This window comes from Brachyistius frenatus, unplaced genomic scaffold (assembly GCF_029030835.1).
Source record: "Brachyistius frenatus isolate BFR_SWC_R1_liver_20210118 unplaced genomic scaffold, ASM2903083v1 Contig_32, whole genome shotgun sequence".
Classification (NCBI taxonomy): domain Eukaryota; kingdom Metazoa; phylum Chordata; class Actinopteri; family Embiotocidae; genus Brachyistius; species Brachyistius frenatus.
In genome coordinates this window covers 2,228,169-2,247,346 of record NW_027210631.1, presented here as the reverse complement: position 1 = coordinate 2,247,346, position 19,178 = coordinate 2,228,169, and positions in this window count along the sequence as shown.

Sequence of the window (19,178 nt, the reverse complement as noted above, 5' to 3'; positions counted from 1 at the left end):
TGCATCCTTAATTAAAATGGTGGTTTTTGGACACCACAGGAGTACTGATTTCCCTTATCAAAATGTAAGGCAATCTATCTCAGTTTAAACTTCAGTACGTTTTTCTCTGTCTGTAAGATTTATTTGAAATTGTGCTGATTTCTACCGATCCGTTTCGATACACTTGCATATTCTTTGCTAAATGCACATTTATCAGAGCTTAACCTCTCTTACAATGCACATTAAAACAGTGTAAAATACCAAAGGGACAGCAGTGAAGCTGCTAAAGGAGCTCAATATGTTGTACATATAAAGAAATTGCTGAAGTCAAAGAAGTACCAAGACAGGCTGTTTGAGGTAGTTTCGAACCAGTGAAGGCCAGACACAGTCAGCTTTATTTAATACATGTCCAGCTTGTATATTCTGTATTTTGGAAATACAAGATGTATACCTCGAGTCATTAACTAAATATCACCCTGTGTAACTTATTTATTTTTTCATTGACGCACTCAAACCGTGTGTCTTTAACAGACTATATATAAAAGTGGACTTAGCTTCCTGGTGTGAAAAGGGAGGCCTATGCAAAATACCTTAAACTGCAATACCACTGAAGGCCATGAGGGGTTGGATCCAAAAAGCCTCTGGCTCCATAGACTCCCATTCAACTTCTCTCATGAAATACAAATACAATACATGTTTTCCACAAGTCATTATGGTCTCATTCACTAAAGTCACTCCTTCTTATTAGTTTTTTGGTGGTTCATCTGAAAATAGTCCCATTAATATTTAGATATTAAGCCTCAAAAAGGGTTATGTTGGGGGGCAGTTCTGTTTGATTAAAAGGCCTGTGGTGCAGTCAGGTTTCCACAATAGGTGGGCAGGGCGTAGTGTCGTCCACTATTCAGTCCTCCCAGCTCGGTCAAATAAGACTGAAATGCTGATATCGAGGCTTTAGGAACCCACAAACCAATGGGTGACATCACGGTTTGACTGCCAGTTGGTCTTTAATAACTGTCCAATATCAAAAATTATTTCAAAAACAACTGTATTTCAGATGTTTTCATCCATTGTATACAGTAAATATATGCAATATCCAGTTTGTGTCATTGTTAGACTGCCTAAACACAGACACAAAAACAAAGAAGTGTGACTGTTTTGCATATTGTCACAATAATAAGATGGCATTGCAGCTGGTAACAGGTTCAGTGCGGAGCAGCATTTTCATTGATATTAAAGGGCTTTGATGACAAAACCTCTGCAAATGAAGATCTAAAGTACTTGTGACGACAGAAGACAAGGAATTAGTTTCTGTACATCTCATATTGTCTGATATGGGCTCAAAGTACAATCAGTGTCCCAGGAGAGGTTATGACAGCTGAAAGATTCAGCCTCAACCCTGACTGTCACAGAGGCCACCCAGGCACAAAAACTGGACTCATCCAGGCCCAAACTCCAACCTCACAGATACGCACACTCTTTAAAAAAAAAGTTTTATGTTGAGCTGCTGTGTCTACAACCTAAAGAAAAGGAGATACATTTTGGGACTTCAAAAATCTGATGGCATATCTAAAAGTTTGTCCAGAAGCAGAGCTACTTTCAGCTGAGAAACACCCACAATAACCCCAGAGAGGCCTCATCTGTCCATTCGCGCTTGACTGCAAAAGTAACTATCTATCTATCTATCTGTCTATCTGCCAGTGGAGCGGTGCACACGTTTGGCAATAACCACGAGCATGTGACAGTGATTAGTGATTACTGTGCTGACCGATTCAGGTGTGGAAGGTGTCACTGTAATTTACAGAAGGCTGTGCGCAAGATAAGACAGTATACTGTAAACACAAAATATATCAGCGGACAATAAGAAGTATCAATGACTAATGGGGAGCGAGCGGTGGATCGGACTCGATCTGATTGGAAACCCGGAGATACTACGTCCCACCCACCGATAGTGAAAACCTGACTGCACCATAGACCTGTCAATCAACACCCCCAAAAACATGGCTTTTTGAAACCTATTTTGTAAGTAATGACAGGATTATTTCCAAATGGACGGCCAGAAATCTAATAAGAAGGAGTGACTAGCTAACAAAACCGAGATAACTAATGGAGAAATTTCATTGACTGAGAATTTTTTTAGAGTAGTTGAATGGGCCTCTATGGAGCCGGAGATTTTTTTGGAGCAAACCTCTAGCGGGCACCCAATGGTATCGCAGCTTAATGCACTTCCGTATCGGCCTAATTTTTCAGACCCGGCAGCTACGTCTACTTTTATATATAGTCTATGGCTCATACACCAAAGTAGAAACCACCTGTAACAAAGCCTCTGCAACGCCGTGAGAGTGTGCAGTATCTCGCTGGGGTTATAAAGTGGGCACCTCCCTTCACCGGTGTTTCGTTAAGCTCGGCCCAGGACTACTCCACTCAATACTCACACCCACCACCCGTGCTCTACCTGTCTAACATCTAGTAGGATTTGTGCCTACGTGCTCAGGCTTTGCTTAAAGCCACAAGATCATACCAGCTACTCATGACCACCACAACCATTTTTCTCACTAAACCCAGAGACTAGAATGTTAATATTTGGCTTAATCTGCCAATTATAAGTCTCAGTGAAGTTGACATCTGACTGCAAAGGCCACACCACTGTATATGACTCATGTAATTTTCATTCTCATCAAATCAGTAACCCCGAGTGGCCTAACCAATATGGATGCTGTACATATTAATTCTAATGTGTAATGGTATAAAATGTTTACGCAGTGTTTCCATCTTTAAACTCGGCACCAGCTCAATTCTCCACACGCTTCACTGCATACTGGCTTTAGTGGAAGTAAAAGATATAAAATAAAAATAAAAATAGGACTAATTGTCTAATTGTTTTGCTTTTTGAGTCGCACTCCACCTTCAGGTCTCAAAATGAGACACGACACAAGCACGGTTTCACTTACATGTGACCAGGAACATACACACAAACATACACAGTTTCTCCTCTGGTGAGTCACACATCTGCGCTGCCAGCCCTCTTTATTCCCAGCAGCTCGGGGACTCTGCTTGTGACCACCATTAACACAGTGGAAACTCTCCCATCATTGCATCGCTGAATGTTGATGTTTGAGTTACCCTGCTGTGGGCGTCTGCAGACAGAGTGCCTCGAAGAGAGAATAATTAAAAAAGAACCTTCACCGGCACGATGAGCAGGATATGATGATCGATACTCGGATGAAAGACTGAACTCACCTCTGCCGTGTTGAAAAATCTAATGAAAGACTACTTTCTTGGACTGGAAACTCCTAAATTATGTATGGTACAGATCGTCCTACAAACCCTGTAATCCCCACTTTTAGATGGGATTGCTGAGGTGTTCATTTGCAGTAAAAATAAAGATTGATAGTTACACTGCGACAATATCGTCCTTACATTTTACGAGGATTTGTAGGTGCTGTAAACCATGACAAAGTTTGGTGGTGCAGAAATACATGGGGAGAACGTACCACTGCTGACGGCTCTGAATTGATGTAGAAGTGACATCTCACAAAAGATGTTGTTTTTTAGTGCTTTAAAACACAGTGCACCATTTCCTGTGCAGGAAGTATGAAGCCACCAATGTCATTAGCATCTGCATTCATATTCCAAAAGCCTCACAGCTGGGCAATTACTGTAAGGCTTGACAAGAAGAGAGAGGGGAGGAAAATACATTAACTGCAGGCGCATGGATTTATTTGCAAAAAAAAATAAAAATTAGTTTTGTGTTTTGTGATTTCAATAAATATATAAATCAGCAGCATCCATCTGATCTTTATCTACTCCACAGTTGACGCTCTGTCTGAAGCGCCAGCCTGGTGCGACTCTATCCACTGCAGGTGATATGGAGATCAAATGGCCTGCCAGGCAACCAAGGCGACCTGTGGCAGCCAGCGCCACCCCCAGCCGCCTCTTGAAAGGAGACACAATCCCGATAAATGTATTCCTGTCAACATTGCTGCGATGCCTTTTTAATACAGCCCCCGGAGGATTCAGGGCAAGAACAGCCCGAGTCAAACTCCATTTCTCTGGGCTGAAAGAGAAATGTGACAAGAGCTTCTTGCAGGTCAGGGACAGTCAGGGACTGTCTGGCAGCATGGAGGACGGATAAAGGCTGTTAGAGCTCTTTGTTTTTCTGTGTGTGTTTTCTTTAAAAAAAACAATTAAAAAAAACACACGGCTGAGTAAATGCAAACCAACGGAGGGGAGCTGCACCTTCATCGTTTATTACGGCTACTGAAGAGAAGAATGAACTGGGCCGGTGGTTCTGAGGAGCAGGTCGGAGTATGTGTGGAAAGAGCAATCCACGGGTGCACGCACTCACAGGCACAGTTGGGTAAATCTGTCTGAAGCCGAGTAACTTCGTTGCATCCTGAGGTGGTGTGCAAATGTCAAACACAACGCTGGTCTGAGTCCTGCCCAGGGACTCATTGCAGAAGCAGCAGCATGACAGTTGTGGTAACCTTTCAGCTGAGTGAAGATTTAAAAAAAACAAAAAACGATTTCATTTCGTTCTCTGCAGGTCTTAATGGAGCAACGGCTGCTTTCCCCGACTGTTTTACGGAATTATTTTATGTGGCTGGTTAGGAATACCTTAGATTTGTCGCTAAAACACACTGCAGGCCACAAGTCAAACAGTCATTGACTCCCATTTAAAAAAAAACAAAAAAAAAACAATCTCAATGTACAACTTTGTCCTGTTTTGTTTGTTTGTTTGTTTGTTTACATCCCCATTAGCCTTTGAAAATCAGCAGTTACTCTTCCTGTTGCTTGAAGATGAAAAAAAACAAAAAAAAAGCAGCGTGGACGACCAATCACATCCACTCAAACAAAAGACTCGCTATCGGTTTAAAAAGGAAGAGAGATTTTCTTACCTCTAGATACGGAAGCCCATTCAGGCCAAAAACATAAAAAATACAGGAAATGTTAATATCTATTATAACATGTTCACAAACTTTTGATGTACCGAGATTTTTCCGCTGAAAAAAAAGATATCGATGGACTCATGTATTTTTATGGCTTTAGCACCGTGTCGTGTTAAAACATTACCGGTCAAGCTAGCCGCCGCTCAAATTTGATGTGCGTGACTGTCGGTGGTGTTACGGTACGGGTGCTCAGAGCAACAAATAAGGACCAAAAGAGACCCACCAAATGGGTCACATTTAATTGACCTATAACAAGTAAAACAACATTAAACTGCATATTACATGAAATTCAATTCCAATTTTATATCCCCATTGAGAGATATTTCTGGTGATGAGCATGGTGTGATGCTTTATGGTGATTTGAGCACGTTCCAAATGTACAGCTGACCAATCAGATCGACCGGTTGGAACTACTCGTTGTATAATGAAACTTAACTATGGGTTATGATAAACTGCTCGCACAAACACCTTATAAGGTTGTTTTTTTTTATGGCTGGAAAGTCTGTAGGAAGCTGTCTTGTTTTCAACTGAACAAATAAACATTTAAAGGTCCCATCTTGAATAAATGTGGATTTCCATCATAAAGCAGGTCTAGATTCTATTCTGTATCTACCGTGAAAATGTCAATATGCTCAGTACATGGAGATATTCACACAAAGCCCCTGTGCCGTTTGGATCGCCGTACGTTTGTGAGGTCACAAAGTCATATTTATGGCGTATATCTGTCCTCCGCACGGCCTATTGTCCAAACTTTTATCTGTCAGAAAATACTGGGTGACCATTCTGTTGTGGAGCGAGCAAACTACAAGACAACTCGGTGCTTAAAATCCCCAAAAACATATTTGTGCTAACTGCAAATAAACTATCAGAATAGTGTAAAACATGGGACCTTTAAGGTTAAATGTAATTTCTGGAACTCGTAAATTATGTTAAGTCAATGTATTACTAGTGACAGTGCTTCATACTCTGAGATGCTCTCATACTTTCAGACTGTAAATTGCTTTCATTTGAAAACACCTCCATCCTTCATGAAGCCTTCTGAAGGTCCTTCACTTGGTGGCCGATAATCAGATGTTCTTGATGTCATGCCCCCATATTACAGCGGCCCAGCTTTCATGATGGGCCATCCATTGATTTTATGTCAGGGAGGAAACAATAAGGAATTGATTATAAAAGCCTCTTAGACCTTTTTAAGTTCAGCTAATCGTGCGTGCTGCTTTATGGGGTTACAAGTCAGTTTGCAGGGAGCGGTCGGTTGTTGCATGTAAAGTTTTGCGTGATCAAGTTAACAGTGCGGCTGCTGGCAGAGCACCAGGCGGCTCGCAACTTTTGGGGCAAGTACAGGTCAGATGCTCTATTCCTCTCTCCTCTCCTCTATCCTGGTCTGACCGTGTTACACGACATCAACATTTATCGACATCTGAAAGGTTACGTTACAGCGCTGAAGGCCGAAACCTCGCAGACAGTGAAAAAGCAACGAGGCTGGAAGAAGGTGGCAGAAAGTCTGCTGTCGAGTTACTTCCATAGGGAATCACATAAAATATAATGCATGTGTTCCTAATATTGTGCTCCAGACTGATTTAGGAGATTAAATTCAAATTATTTGAAAAAAAAAAAAAAAAGCCTGCAGTCGTGTGTTTATGTTTAGTTGAATTATGTTTTTTTTTTTTCATTTTTATTTTAATTATTAATTTAAATGGCAGTACATTATTATGTTTGCAGGGCATCATGAAGGTGAAGCTACAAAAATAATTATTTCATGAGGTCATGATGGGAAGTTTCACTTTCAAGATGGTTAATGTTGCTTTTGAGTTATTAGTTATTGCTGTTTTATTGCGTTGTGTTTGTTTTCTAAATGACTTTCCTCACTTATCTAAAAATAATCTTTTACTTTATCTATTTGAAGTCCTTTTACATCCGTATCTTTAAACTGTATTAGACTTATACTATAATTTATTATGATTTCAGTGACAACGTCTGGAAGGTTTAAAAAAAAAAAAAAAAAACACTTATCACGCAAAGTCCAAATACACACATCCACAACTTGTGCATTAGATGCTCTCTGGAGTGTGCGCTCTGTCTGAGATCAAAGTGCTGGAGGTGCAGCAGCAGAGTCAGTGGAGATTACAGTGGCATGCCAAGGTTGGTTTGCTGCCAGCTGGCTACTTTGGAGCAGTCCAGCAGTGGCAGCCTGCTGTTAGAGGGCTTTTCTTTATGGTACAACACTGACAGTCCATATCAATAATCACAGCCGTCAAGACTTCTGGGGAAAAAAAACGTTTGTGTCGGCCTGCAATTATTCCGTGCATACACCCTTCACTGGATCTGCCGCTGCCGGAGCAGCAGTGAAGAATGAAAGGAAAATCCTCCATATTTTTAGGATGTCAATTTGTCATGTAAAAACATTTAATGATTCTTATAATATTTACCTAATGATGTATTATTTATTTCAAAACTAACAAAGTTGGAAAAGGAACCGCCTATTTTACTCGTTACATTACTTTTGTGACTCAACCATTAAGTTGGTCAAACGTGCCTTAAAACAACTCCAAACCTTCCACTCATTTTTCAGTCTTCTGTATTTAACCCGCCTACAAACAGAGAAAACAAAACTGAGATTTAGTTGAAATGTTTTGGTCTTGCTGGAGCATACATATCAGTGCTGTAAATCTCTTTTGAAAAATCAGAAACCTAAAGGAAGACTTTTGGTTTCATGATGATGTCCTCTTTGGCCGGAGACCATATGTTGATGCAGCCAATCAAATTTTGCATAAAGCAGTAGAGTCAGAGCAGATCAGTCACACTGAACTATGCAGCAGCCAGACTTTGAACAACAGCCCACATTAGCTTTCCAGTTGAAGTTACATAAAGCTCTTTACCAACTCACAAGTGACCAAACAGACACCCACCAGGGAAAAGTGCTCCACTAATGTCAGTCTGCAGGCTAGATAGCTAATTAGCTGCACAGCTGGAGCTATAAGGTTTGGATCCTACTGCAATACTTTCATGGCACCGACTGAACTGCCTCAATACTATCTCGTATTTAAAAATGCTTTGTCATTCGGTTGTAGATTTTGATACCTGGGCTGCACCCACACTTATGTGTTTTCGCTTTTAAAAAGGGGAGTAAAAAAAAAAAAATTCCCCTCGGGGATTAATAAAGTATATACCTACCTACCTACCTAAATGTGATCAGTATCAGTGAACCAATAAAGTGTTTCTTCTGCATTGGCCCTACTTGAGCAGCCCACCCATGTAGATAAAGTCATTAAGTTTCAACTAAGGTCAGTTTTACATTTTAATGATTTGTTTCACTCTTTTCAAACTAGATTTGGCCATATTAACTGTCTGAGTTTGTGGGCTGCAGTAACTGTGGACCGGAGGGAACCAGCGAGCGAGCATCTGGCGATAGAAAGTGAGGCATTTAGGGATCATCGGCAAATTGTAGTGAAAACTTGCATGCGAGATGTTCAGGGGATATATGTCAATTGAAGCCATAGAGGACAAACTGGGTTACACGCTCCCTCTCTAAACTTCATGAAAACTAAAGATTTGTATCATAATGTGTAATGTAGATTTTGTAAAATTGTCATTGAAGATGTATCGTTCAGGAACCTGAATCAAAGTCAAGGTAGTATCGAGCAGTATCGAACAGTGTTGAATGACGCCCAGGCCAAGACAGCGCACGTCTACACCTACAAACGCCAGTGTGGTTGGCTGTTACTCTTCAATACCGTGCATGCTTGTTTGTGCCATCTCTTGCTCTCTTTGGTGGAACCACGTTTCCACAACAAAGAGCGACAGAAGAAATCCTACAGTTGATGGGCCGACAACGCAGTCCGAGCTTTTTTAAGCATTTACACGGAGAATGGGAAAAGAATTTTAACAGAGCCACCTTTAAAAAAAAATCTTAAGATTGTCATGGTTTTGCATTGTTGGGTGCGAAAATTTACAGACAGTTAGACAGCGATTCAAACAGAATAAGAAAGAGCTGAAAGAGCCTTTAGTGCTTCGGAAAGTTCCTCGGACATTAGACACGGGCACCAAAAGGAGGAAGGAAGGATGAGGAATTTCTGTCTGCAAGGTTTTAAAGCGTTTAAGTTCATCAATACCACTTCAATGTTAGCTTTTCCCCAATGACGTTTTGGGTGGAGGCACAGAAGTAATGAAGAGATCAGGCTGATGAATGTAACAAATGCTGTTACATCGAGGCTGCTGTTGGTGCTCAACACATTCCAGGCATTTGATGACTGAATCCACACAATAGCTCAATAATGAGCAGCCTGCTTTTGGCTCCTCATTCAAGACTCTGAGTCATGGACAAACACATGGCACAGCCTGTTCACACCAAAGCAGAGATTACAACTGTCACCAACCACCAATTATACAAAGTCTTGTGCTTTTTAATGACATTTAAAAAAAAAAAAAAAAATCAAGATTCCTGCATGTGACATTTTCCAGATTTTTTTTTTAAAGGTTGACAGAGCAGAGAGAGTTTATCTTAAATGATCGACCTCTGTGTTATATTGTGACAAATGCTTTACAGTATACTGTCTGGGAAGATTTTTGCCTTTAACCAACGCTAACAACAGCATTTCCACCAACTACATGGAGTCCAAAATGCTTTGAATAAAACAAAGTTAGGTAGTTATTTAGTGGAGACATTGAGCTTTGAGGATATACAGTAAGCTATTAACTATATTGATCAGCACTGCTTTATGTACTATATACGGCATACAAGGGATATTTATGGTATGCTTCAAAGCTGTCGAATATCAGTGATGTCACATGACTCCTGAAAGGAGTCAATTGCCAGTTTAACCCCTGAAAGTTAATTTACAGTAATATTATGAATATAATGACTCAAGTACAATGAAAGGTCACCAAGAGCAGCATAATCCCCACTATGTATTTGAGCTCAATCAGACTTGATATTGCAAAGAGAGCAAAAGATAATTATGGCTTCATTGTGTGTGGTTTTGTGAATTTAATAATGAAATTAAGTCTGGGTGAAGATATTCAGTAGCTCCGCACGACCTTCGCTTGTTTTTTTGTTTTTTTGATCTTTTATCGAGCTGTTGCAGCTTTGACAGCTTTGTTTTGTCTGTTTCAAATTTCTAAACCCACTTTTGTAACGTGTTCTGAAGAGTCGCTTTCTCTCAAAAATCCTTAATTGCTTACAGCAACAAGGTTGCACAAGTTATTTTTCAGTCCGTTAATGAAAAACACACAATAATCATAGTCTCTTGGGACTCTTTATGTTGCAAAACAGGGATAATGCCATAAAGAATTGCTTAATTAGGTATGTGATTGGGTATTGAGACTGTCAATAAATATTTCTTTCTCATCCTTACAGCTGGAAGATAATTGATGATCATTTTGTACAAATAAATATTCCTTTAGGAAATGAGTTCCTTGTTTTTTGAGGCTTTTACATTTGCCATCCCATTATTCCTTCCCTGAAAAAAACCTTTTTCGGCACACAAAGTCAGGCAATTTCCTGTTTTTTGGACGTCCCAACAGGTTAACACTGTGAGAATAAACATGAACTGGAAGGCTGGAAATCAGCAACGGAAATTGTCCTTTTATTCCACCGAAAATCTAAAAGAAATTGGACTTATTCCCTGGAGTTCAACTATCTGAGTTGTAATCAACATCCCTCCACACCAAACATCCCACATCTCATTTCAACAAATGATGTGGTGACAAATAATACGCAGGGTACAAATGTATTTACATATAAATTAAAGCCCAAACCCGGCCATGGCTGTGCAGAAATGTTGTGTTATGGGTTAGTAATTTAGACTAATGCCTGCAATAATAGCAGTGTTACTGTAAAACAATGTAAGTGCATGTCATTTGCATTTAGCATGTGATCCCAATATCCCTGACAGACACCAGCGTCAGTCTTGTGCCTTTATATTTGATTTTTTTTTTTTTAACAGCTTACAGTCATGAGCGACAGACAAGATGACAGGTGACTGTGGAGAGCTCATCTCATTTTTAAGCATATTATTGATCCCACTTTGGAAAAGCTTTATATGAAGAAGAAAAAAAAAAAGCTTCCATTTTGTGTCTTTATTTTTTATCTCGTCAGTGTTGAAATGTTAGAAATGTGACCTTGTTGTCTCTCATGTTCACACATCTTTAAAAGTCTCGATTAACAGCGAGTCACCGCTTTAAGAGTGTTTACTGCTAATACTGGTGCAGTTATTATTAATTATAGGGTTTGATGTTAATAACTTGACATTTCTAAATTGCCCCACATTACATATCCATGTTTAAATAGCAGGTTACTGATTGGCAAGTGTGGTAGGGAGAAGAGTAAAGTCGGTTTAAATAAAGACTGCAATGTGACAGCCAATGTTTAAAATACCAATATGTTGTGTCAAATATATTAGTTAGACTACTGTGCATTGTTGGAGATTTAGTCCATTGCTCAGTTTATATAATTTACAAAAAGTCATACACAGTTCTGTATGACATGTAGTGATATTTAGTGTTCAATCAGCATTTACCTTTACCTTTGAGACTTGTGCTTTCTGTTTTACATGGATTCTTTTGGAGCTGGGACGATATGCTTATCTCCTGATTCAGTGCCGTCACGGTACGTTGGTGATGATTCGATACATATTGCAACTTTTAAATATTGGTGATTCTTCAACTATTGCGATTTGATATTATTTATTACCTGTTTTTTTGTTTTTGTACTTTCACACAATACGATGGGAAAAGGTTCACTCCTCTGGAGATGGTGTAAATCATTCATCATATGTTCAGAAGCAATGCCCTTCACGTCAGTCAGTCTTGGAGTTTTATTTCAGCAGCATCGTCGTTGTTGAATACGTTTAAAGTTTTGGTAAAATAAGGTCAATGAAGATACAATAATGTTAAATAAAGTTCTGTTATAATAAAATGAATCAAAACAGAACCACTGGTGCTTTTGCAGCTCGAGTAGAGGCAAACGGTTACGGGCCAGCAGCACTATTAAAATTATCGAGAGGATTTTAAAGGATGTATTCACTGTGAGTGGGAAACCGTAAACATTCAACCACGGCACTAAAATACTCGTCATTTCCCATTTAGTTCACGCACCGATGCCAACAGGCTAACTAGTTAGCTCCCGGGCAAACTGCTAGCTTTTATTACACTGGACGAGTATAAATAATGAATTGAATTTCAATTCAGGAATCAGTGTATTGATGTAAAATAAAGACTCCTGATACTTAAATGAAGCAATTCCCTCCTTCCTCTAGATTCTATCAGTTGCACATCGCATTTTACAACATCTAATTACCTGCACTGCTACAATAATGATAATCAAATATAGCCTAGTTGTTTGCTTAAAATATTCCCCGACTTTTATGCGAATCTTCTCCAACTGGATGGGCAAAACTCTAATTTATAAGTGTTTTCTCATCAATTTCAAATCACGCTTTTCTTTACAGCTCACTGTGGTTCACAGAAGAAATTTTTAAAAGTTAATTTAGCTTATTTCATTGAAGTTTCAAGTATTTAAGTCTTTAAGTTGAGTCATTTCCACAAAACTGAATTATTCAGTCACATGACAACAAATGAACCAACTTCAGTTCGTTGATGAAAGAGGAAAGAAACCAAAGTAAAACACAGCAGCGCAACCATTCCCCAGATCAAAGTTGAACTTCCATGCTCAGACTGCTCATTATGCTCATTAAAGTGGTCCACTATTTGTTGCAGAATGCGGTTGGACATGAATTCGGCCGTGCTCTCTGGCCCTGGGGTTGTACCTATCAACATATATCATATCAGATTACAGGGAGAATGAGTGACTGTATTAACAGGCCTGATACCAGGGCGGCCAAAGTGTGTTTAAACAGGAGATGATTCAGTGGTGTGAAATTATCAGTCCACTGTGTCACCGTGAAGCTTTTCTGCTGCTCCTCTAATGAAACTGTAAACTGAACACTGGGGATCGCATGCCATGTCAATTGATTGCAATTTTACCCCTGCGGGCGAGTGTAGATTGCTCCCTCTGTGGGTAGGCTTGTGCATGATTAGGTTCGCTGTGATGAAAAGAAATTTGAAAGAAAGTGCAGTTTCCTGCCAGAGTCACGTCCGGGGTAGGATGAGGTGCAACACTGCAAATCTGAATGCACCTCCACTGCCTCCACCTCGCCCTCACAGCTGTGCCTTCAGTTCCTTCTCACTCTGCAAAAAGGTTAATGTGTTTTCCAAAAGCAGCCATGTGCTGGGATATTTTTCAAACTTTTTACATCGAGTTAAACCGTTTGACGGCAAATCAGATCCCGATCCTCTGAACCATATGCTGCAACATATGTTTCACAGGATTCTTAATAACGCCGATACGTTGTGTTTTGTTTTGTTGCTGTCATTTTATAAGATGGCCTTTTATTCTCGCTTCATGGGAAATTATCCGTGGCAATAAACTTCCTGAGGAAAATCGTTTTGGTCATGTGATCAATTAGTGAAAAGCAGTGGGATCTGATATGTCATTTTCTTTGGGTAAAAACTTCAGTCACTGCTTTAACCCTTAACCTGCGATTACAAACACATCATTTAACATTGTTGTTTGTATCCAGAGAGGTTGTTAAGTAAAAATTGCTACATACGTAACGTAACAGTGATTTGAATCAGATAATCTGAAACTACAACCCACCGAGATAACTCAACACGACGGCATACAAATTGCTAAAATACACGGGCTAATCCAGCAGCAGTGTGCCTCCACAATACCACATTTAGCAACTAGCTGGTGAATAGAGTGGCCTTTAGCAGCTGAAGAGCCAGATTCAGTATCTCAAGAATTATTTCAAGAGCTGTCTTTAAAAATAGTGAATATAATTATCATGTGGCCATAGACACAAGTCCAGATGAATGCTAATGTTTCTCTGTGTCTGCTGGATGTTTGCAACAGATAACTGTTTGCCAGCACATTACAGATACCAAAATGTTTATATGACTAATTTGCACGAACTATTTAATCCAAGAATAACCAAGTGGCAACCAACAGTGACGTCACCTATTGTTTTGTGAGCGGTGGATTTGACTTGATCCGACTGGAAACCCGACGATACTACGTCCCGCCCAACGATAGCGGTAAACTGATTGCACCACAGGCCTGTCAATCAAAAAGACACGCCCCAAAAACACATCTTTTAGACCAAGAAACTAATTCCACTTTTATATACAGTCAATGAGATTAACCATAACATTTGTATGAATCTGATCAAATGTTTGATGCCAGCTTCTGGCACATTTAATACACTTTTGGTACACATTTGTTGGTAACAAAAAAGAAAGGAGGTTTTGGCCATTTCAAGCTAAATGCTTGTTTATTGTGTTTAGTTGAAATGTGAGTTTGTAGTCACAGTTGCTAACACTTTGACACATAATCCTATCCAGGAATGCCAAAAATAACCAAAAGACGTGCAGCATGTCGGGTGTAGTTATATATTTTGATTTGAAATAAAAAGTTGCTGTCAAACGTTTGCTAATGTCGGCTATATTAACTTCTGCTTGCAAATACTCGCAACAAAAATATTTTACTAGCAAACGTTGGTATATAACACTAACATACCACAAGCTGTACTTGTTTCATGTTTAGTTAAACTTCTCACTTATATTATTTTTTTACTGTAATTGAAAAAACCCATCGCATTCATGATAAACAAATCAGTTAATATAATCTCTACAGATGTGATACACCATTTTCCCACCTAATTCCTCTAATTAAGAGATGCCTTTTAATCCACTGGAGGCCAACTCACTACCAAACCTCTCCCCTCAGAGTGCCATCCGAGCATCTGTATCAGATGGATCTTTTTTTTTTTTTGGAAGGAAGATGCTGCTTCAGGAAATCATTTGTTTCCTTTTTGCAATCCACCCCTCTGTGGGACCTTCACATGCCCAGCAAAGGCAATCGTTAAGAGCTTCTTTTTTCCTGCTACCATTAAGGTCTAATATATCAGTTGTGCAGTCAATTGTACTTGACAGGCAGCTTCTTGAACTTGAACTGGGTCATCTGGTGACAGATAACATGGCCTGTTTGTTCAATTTCCTCCTTTGCAATGGCATCGCTCTGAAGTGAGTTATTATAAATCACTGTGGATGCGTTCATCATGTATCTTGTCAGTGGCAGGGAGAGTGGCGCAGTGCTCGTGTGTGTGCTCGTGTGTGTGTGTGTGTGTGTGTGTGTGTGTGTGTGTGTGTGTGTGTGTGTGTGTGTGTGTGTGTGTGTGTGTGTGTGTGTGTGTGTGTGTGTGTGTGTGTGTGTGTGTGATAGTACAGAATGTGGAGGGGAGAAATGAGAGAGGACAAATAGGACAGCTAGCAACTTGAACGTGTTCACTTTATGTTAGACTGTGTTTGCATACATTTATGTTTATGTGCTCATTCACAGCCATTTATATTGTGTATTTGGACTTGGAAAGCTGTAAAGTGGTGCGTCTGAGGGTCTTTAGAGCTGCTTTTTTGTGTTGTTTTTTTTTTTTTTGTAGTTTATTTTCTGCTTTCGAGCCTGCGTGTGTTTATATATCTGTGGCAGGAGAAACCACGCAAGCCGGGTCACCCTAGGGGCCCTGGAATGGCTCCGGTGTATGAGCTTTAATGTGACACGGAGATAATGAAGATCTAACCTCCCGCCCGCCCGAGAGAGGTTATCGTCTGAAGTGGACAGCAGATACTGGGGGAGGATGGCAGATTACTTGGCAACACTGTCCTCATTCTTCAGCCACACTACAGGGGACAACTTCTTGCTCTCTAATATTACAAGTAATAACACAGCGAGGGTGTGCACTGCTTTTATCTAAAAGTAATCATCACTGGCATTTCCATCTCCATAAATCTGTCCTGCTCCTCTTGTGACTGGCTGTAGTACAGGGATCCAGGCTATACCATACCTGCTGGGGACCAAAATAATGATTGTTTTGCATCTTGTATCTTGGTTTCTGCAAAATTTAACCCAAACTGCTAGATTTAAAAAAAATTTACACACAAAAAGACAAGACTGTTCTACTATACTGACTGACTTGGAGAGCAAAATTGAAAGCTCTTCCTTTATGTCCTCTGTTTTCTGTCAAAAGTCTGCCCATCTTTTACTTTTCATTGTTTTGTTAGCGTCATAAATCTTCCACATCTCGTTTCCAAATTAATCTGATTCATTCAGACCTTTTTCACTGACACCGCACACCTGACATTTTTACTTGTCATAGTATAACATTAACAATAAATGTCTCTGCTTGTGCAGTAATTGCACTGTGGTAATAAATAGGGTAATTAGTCACACCTGTGTCTGAGTAGTCAAAATCTCTGTTGTTCAAAAAAACAATTTATATTTCAATCCATTAATTGCCCATTTTTCTTGTTTCCTAAAAAACATTTTAGTGATTATATTACAGCTGCGAAAGAGTGATGGAAAGCCGACATTAGACTATGTTCTCTCCGGGTACCTGCTCTGACTCACAGCACTGCAGATTAAACTGTAGAACGGTAAATACCTGTTTGTAACGTGAATATCGGTGACTTTTTCTTTCCCGCTTAGGGACGTGGTATCCAGAGATTCATTTGTCAGGCTAGCTGTCAGCTGCTGCCTAGGACACAAGACAGATGCCGACTGTCCACATGGTGTGTGATGCAGCTGAAACGGTCACAGTGGAGGGCTTCCTTCAAGGCTAGCGGAGGATGAAGGATGTGATGCAGAGCTAGAATTTCCCAAAACACGTCACCTATGTACCAAACTCAGCAAATCAGTCATAAGAAAACTCTCCACTGTGCTCTTATTACAATGCAGAATTATATGTGAGTTGCCTTGAAAAGATGAAGCTCTCCAATTATCCTCATTCACTTTATTGATTTATTATGCAATTATTGTGACAACAATAAAGAATGAACCTGATAGGAAGTCATAATTTATGACCTTTATATTGTTATTAATAAAAACTTCTGCGGAGCCACAGCAACTGAACCAAACCTGAGGCCCAGGACGCACTGACTGCCTGTGCGGAAGGTCTAGATTTTCATTGCACCTAAAAAGCATGTCTGACCTGTTTCAACCGCCTGCATAAACTGACTTGAACATTAAACTGGCAATAATGTTGGTCTTAGTCAACACCAAGCAGAAACCAACAGTGATGTCACCAATTGGTTTGTGAACGGCCGTTATGAAGTTTCGAGTTTGGCCGTCGCTATCTTGCGAGTTTGGAGGGGTTTGAAGACAGAATTGATCATTTCTGGACAAGGTGGGAGGGAGCGGCTGGTGGATCTGACTCGATCTAAACCCGATGATACTACGTCCCGCCCACTGATAGCCGTAACCTGACTGCCTATCAATGAAATGGACACACCCCCAAAAACATGGCTTTTGAGGTCTATTTCCTCGGGGATTAGACAGAATAACAGACAGATTACATGCCCTGGATTTATACTTAAATTAGACTTTGGCCTAAACCTTTTATTAACTAATAAGAATCCAAGGTGCCAAAATGACCAACGACTCAGTGCTATTTGTGTTGACTTTGTGATCAGAGTGAAATGAACTGCTCACTCCATCAAAGGCCTTTTCATCATAGACTTTTTTTTGTTTTTTTACATTTTCGGAGACCTCGAATGTTTGACTTATTTTTCACTGATAAGAAACAACAGGCACTAGATTGTGTGAGCGAAATTCAAAAAAAAAAATCCCAAAAGACCGACTTTAACGTCTCACTTCAAAAGAGAAACAACCCAAAACACGAGATGAAGTGAACTGGGATGAAAAAACTAACTGGGCTGCTCAGGAAATCAAAGCAGCCCTCATTTCTTCTCATTAGCTTCTCAGATTCCTGTGACAGAACTACCTGCACATCACAGAGATCGCAGTGCGCTGAGGAGGAACCAGACGGAAATTAGTCTTGACATGTTAAGTTGTGACTCGATCGGATTACGAAACGTGGCACCATTAATGGAGGAGCTGAGTGTTTGTCTTTCTACACTGAACGCCCAACTAGATTTAGTTACCAGGAGAAGTCTGTGACCTTGCTCATGTCCATCACTCAGTGAAATATTGGCAGGATCATTGCAAGATTTCAGTCAAACATCAGTTGACAATGAACTGAGGAATCACTCAATCCAACCTTTTACCCTTCATGAGTCCTTTTGTCTGCAGCCAAAAGGCTTTTAGTTTGGTTCAGATGAATTTTGGTGCATTTACTGTGGATTGGTTGGCCTAGTATGAAAGCTGTCAGTTGAACTTAAGTGTGAATCAAACAACAGGACTGCACCATGTTGAAAAGGAGCCCTTCATACTGCTTCCCAGTCTACTCTGGTGTAGTTCCTTGAAAGCAAGTGGACAAACCACAGCATTTTGTGAGTGTATACAAATGATTTTAGCATCACTTCAAAAACTGAACTGCTGTTAAAGCTGCAAATTTTGACATTGATAATCGTCTATTATAAAGCTGTACAAGGCCCCTATTTTTCATCCCATTTCTACCTGTCTGTCGTTATTCATAAGATGCTAATAATGTTCATAAACACTCATTTGCTCTTGACCTCTGTGACACCAGAGAACATAAATATGCACGGCCTCGGATCACACCAAAGCGTGTAACACACCCGTCAGTCCACTAGGTGGTGTCCTGTCTCTCTCACATTTTGCCTCGGCATGAAAAGTGCGTGCAGATATGACCAGGGTCAAAGACGAATGCTGTGTAAAATTGAAATGGCAAGCTGGTGGTTACAACATGGGCAGTCGGGTACCGTATGCTTGACGTTCAAGTAGTTAAGTCATAAAAACACCTTTGCTGGGCAACGGCAACATGGACAGGTCTCGAAGCCGCAGAGGCGAACAATTTGGCACGCTAACAGGCGGGTTACATAATGCAGGAAATGCAAAGGCATCGAGAGAAAAGATGAGGCCGTTGGGAAGATGAACATTTTCCTCAGAAATAGGCTGTTATCCAAGTTGTGAAGACAAACGTCACATGACTATAATTACGATATATTAGCATAACATCCAACAAGAAATAAACCTCCATGGCCTCTGACATTTCCGTATCCATCAGCAAACACGTCACGACTCGTGAAGTTAAGGCTTGTAGAAAAACGGGGGTCCCGACGCTGTGAACACCACAAGAGGGCGTCGTTCGCGCGGCCTCTCCTCGAGTACTCAGCAAATACGACCCAAGTTCAACACAGCAGAAGTACAAAGCGTGGTGAAGTCAAAGTAAAGAGGTTGGTTGTTAACCATGAAGCTTTTTCCCCAAGGTTTTTGGTGGC